We start from the raw sequence: 4570 nt of genomic DNA, 5'->3' as shown, positions 1-4570 counted from the left end.
GTGCCCCATCTAGAAACTTACATTCTGCAAGTGAACATCGCTCTGATTGTGCCATCCCAAAGAAGACACCAAGTCACTTTTACCTGACTTTTAATTAAATGTTCCCACAATCCTGGGGAATGAACCTGTCCCACCTCAATCCGTAGCAGCTGAGTGCCTTGACATCTTTAAAGAATCGTCTTAAACAACATCTTCCAATTTATTTGACCCACTACTTTTCCCTTCACTATTCTATTCTATTTAAAAAAAAAAAATCTAACGACCTGTTTAATCTTTTTTGTTCTCTCTTGTTTCTTTTCATTTATTATACAATTAGGAAAAAACCTCTAACCCTAGCTTGCTCTAGTTCTTCATGTATTTCTCATTCTATCTGTTTTCCGTTTTAGTTATTAATTTTTAAAGCCCTTGCTACGGTATACTGTGTTTTTAGGCTAACTGGACTTGTTATAGCACTTCGTTATCCATTGCCTTTTCTTTTTCCTTGTTTTTGATTGCTCCCCCACACTGTCCTCATTTGGAGTTAAGTCGCTTTGGATAAAATGCTCTGCTAAATGACTAAATTTAAATGTAGAAAATCATTAAATCTGCTAACGTAAAGAAAAGGGCAGTGGCAAAGTGCTTACTTAAACCCCCTCCCACCATACCCCCTGCAATGGGCCGCATCCCATACTGTTTCACAAAACATGCATGTTACACAGAATCCTAAAGTTACTAAATACGCGATGGTGGAAAATTTTACCCTCCTCAGCCACGAACACTTATATTCATTTGGGTAATTATAAACTGTATACAAATTGCGGGCATCAGGGCAGGGAGCCACTATGGCTGGGGATATTGAACTGCTTTTTGAATGCATCAGTCGCCTATTTTAGTTTTCACCTTTCAAATTCAAAATGATCCTCAAATGAATTTCAGATATTTAAAGAATAACTGGTTAATTAGCCTCAATCTCAGCACCTAGTTCTTGCAGCTATAATGGTAGAGTTTAGTATCCTGAGTTTTGATTTTATGTTTTATATTTTTAGGCTCAGAAAGTGTGCGCTTACAGAGGAAAGCTGTTCAAGTCTTGCTTCAGTTCTCAGTTCAGAATCTAGCAGCCTGAAAGATCTTGACCTGAGCAATAATAATCTGCAGAATTCAGGAGTGACGCTGCTCTCTGATGGACTTAAACATAACTGTAAATTGGAGAAACTCAGGTGAGTTGATCTCTAAAGCCAGTGACACACCAAACCAACATCACAGAAACAGCAGAAACATAAGCCAACTGTGGTGCCACCTGCTGTCATAATCCCAGCCTGTGTTACACTGTGTTCGTGTGTTTAGGACTTTTATTTTGAAATGTATTAACCATTATTTCTGTGCTGTTTTCCTGTGTGCACCGAAATAATGGGTAAATAAAATTAAAAATAAATGAAAAAATAAAGAAATAAATTCCTGTTTGCTTTGCTGCCTTGTTTGTCTCCTTAGCAACCCTTGTTAGTTTCTTGTCCAGACTAATCACCCAACCTTATCCTGCATGTCAGACCCTGGTGTACTTGGTGTATAATACCCCAGGGTTTGTCATGTTCGTAGTATGTGGGGTGTCGTCACGCCACATAGAGGGTATCATGGTGTCTGTAGTGTTGCTTTCGTCAATGAAATTATGACTCAAATTTCGTCAAACGACCGGTATCATGTACGGAATGAGACACAATGTAAATGCGTGAGGAGTAATTATCCTCTAAAATCGTAGAATCACCGTGAAGTCATTTGCGGTATGGCCAATTCTAAAATCTTATGATGAATAAGGTTGATGAATTAATAATTCCAACATGTACAAGGCTTCCAGAATAATCTTAAACTATTGAGGAAACAGTATTACGAGAGAAATCAAACCTGGAGGACAGCTTTGGGCTTGATAGTGGCAAAATAGGTGTAATATCTAAATGAATTCTAATTCTATTTTCTTTGGACAAAAAATAAAACAAACCTCAATAAAGCCGGCGGATGACTATGCAAACTAACTAAAAAAAAAAAAAACATTTTCATCAAAGCACCTGATGGGTTGAACCGCATTAAACTACTTCTATTTCACAGGCTGGGATAAGCCTGAACTTCGTGCATGGTGCGGATGCAGAGACTATCACGGAAAGTTACAAAATTGCGGTTCCGCTCAAAATATGCAGCGAATAGTTCGCCTTGCCTCAAAGTGAACATCAACAACACTGTATTAAGACGAAATTAAATAGCGTCAAGTATAAATCAGCCTTGACACTGGGACGGTGGACGGAATGGCGAGTTCGTCTTTGGATTAGCAGATTTTTATTATTATAGTGCGTTTGGTCATTTTTCGACTGTTTTGTTGGTTATGGCGTAATGGCCGCTTCTAGTTGCATGTTTTAGTTGGTAAAATAAATGTTGTAAATTCAAATTCAGAGAGTCTTCCATTAATCTGGAATGTTGGTTGTGTTCTAGAATTACGCGGGTAATAGTGTATAATAAAGATAGCCTTGTTTGGAAATGGGTTTGGCTAAGAATTAGACACTAAGTTACTTGTACTATATTGACTAGGTTGGATAAATTGCATTACTAAAAGAGACTAAGGCAATTTGGCTAAAACTAGACTAAAATGTCATGGTTTTCAGCGATTAAGACTAGACTAAAATGTCATCAGTTTTCGTTGGAGAACTAGACTAAAATGTCATCAGTTTTCGTCGACTAAAACTAAGATAGTTAAGGATATGGTGACTGAGGGGTTTAGAATTAATACAGGTTGTAAAGGCGTGGCGCTTTATGTCTGTTCAATGTTTCTCCTGTGTTCTTGTTTTTGCCTGTGTTTACCTGAGCTACTTTTATGGTACCGAGGATGGCTGTTCTGGTGCTTAACTGTTCCATTCCATGCGATCCAGACTCCATGCCGATCCGGGTGGTTTTGTTTTCCACCGCAGGGGCTGATAAGAGAGCTCGCAATACAAACCCATCAGTAGTTGGTAACGTAAGTGTTTACATATGGTTTGAGATGTAAATAGTGAGTACGTTATGGGGAATGATCACAAATAGCTCAAATAGCACACTTGGCCAGCCACAGAGAGAAACTAGTAGCCAGACAACACACATTTAACCGATTCCTTATTTTTCTTAGAACCATTCGGCCTGGTGGTGGAAAAGCGGCCCTGGTTCCTTGCCTGGATTTTTTTCATTTTTTTTAATAAATATTCTTACTGCATGTGGATCCAACACTCCTTTTTGTTTGAAACAACCACGTTACACCTGCATGAAAAAAAAAGTTGTGCTCAAAAACAATGCGAAGACTATATCCAGTGGCCAACTAGCATGTTGTAAGAAATGAGAAATGACTCCATCAGGTGACAGTAGTCTGTATCTGTAATCTCACTCACTTGTTTTGCAACCGACATCCAATTTAATTTCAAGTTTCGAGTTTGTTTTATTTATATAGCACATTTAAAAACTGCAAGCACGGCTGACCAAAGTGCTGAACAAAAAAAAGACATAGAACACAGGGCAACCCACAGATTCATACCATAAACACAATTAATCAAAAACCAAAGAGAAGAAATAGGTTTTAAGAGATGATTTAAAAACAGTTAAAGACTGTGCCAATCTAATATAGGCTAGAAGGCTGTTCCACAGCCTAGGGCCAGCAACTGCAAAGGCTCTATCCCCTCTTTGCTTTAACCATGATCTAGGAACAGAAAGAAACCTTTGATTACAAAACCTCAGATTTCGTGTAGGATTATATGGATAGAGTTGATCAGACAGATATCTATGAATTTTCACTGGGGCCAAATACTATAATCTCAGTAACTGATTCATTCAGAAACAAGACATTTTGAGAGAACTACGTTTTCACTTCATCAAGGAATGCAAAAAGAGATTCCAGAGCAGCATATTTATTTAGATTCAGAGGTAAATAAATGTGGGTATCATCTGCAGAGCAGTGAAATGATACACTATGCTTTCTGAAAATAGAGCCCAAAGGAAGTAAATACAAAGAAAAAAGAATGGGTGCGAGAATAAAACCCTGCGGCACACCACAGGAATGTTTAGCAGACGACAAAGAAAAATTACCCAATCTGACAGAGTAACTTCTATTTGTTAAATATAATTTGAACCAGCTAAGAACTGTTCTTGGATGCCCACAAAATATTTTAAATAAGAAACAATTTATTTAAATAAGAAACAAAATGGGGATTAATATTGCTCAGGTCATTTCAAGAGCAACTGATTAATCAGTTGAATGTTATATTTTCATTCCTCTTCTAGACTATCTGACTGTAATACAAGAAATGGGGATTTTTTTATCTTGAACTTCACATTAAACTGCTTCTGTTTCACACAAACGCCGACAAAGACGTGCATGTTCAGCTAGAATCGCCCTGAACTCGTGCATGTTCGGATGCAGAGCTATGCGGAAAGTTACAAAAAATGCCGTTCACTCCGCCATGCGAATAGTTCGCGCGCACTCAAAGTGAACATCCAGCAACACTGTGATGACCCAAGCGAAATTGCGACGCGTCAAGTATAAATCAGCCTTGACACAGAGAAAGGCACTCAAAGTGAACATCCAGCA

General features: G+C 38.1%; 1 pseudogene; it reads left to right on the top strand.

The window, feature by feature from the left end:
* Nucleotides 1-4570, top strand: part of LOC122144930 — a 103464-nt pseudogene that overhangs the window by 46652 nt on the left and 52242 nt on the right.

The sequence above is a fragment of the Cyprinus carpio genome, unplaced genomic scaffold (genome assembly GCF_018340385.1).
Source record: "Cyprinus carpio isolate SPL01 unplaced genomic scaffold, ASM1834038v1 S000006808, whole genome shotgun sequence".
NCBI lineage: Eukaryota > Metazoa > Chordata > Actinopteri > Cypriniformes > Cyprinidae > Cyprinus > Cyprinus carpio.
The sequence above is the reverse complement of the archived record's forward strand: the minus strand, read 5'-3'. Positions and strand labels throughout refer to the sequence as shown.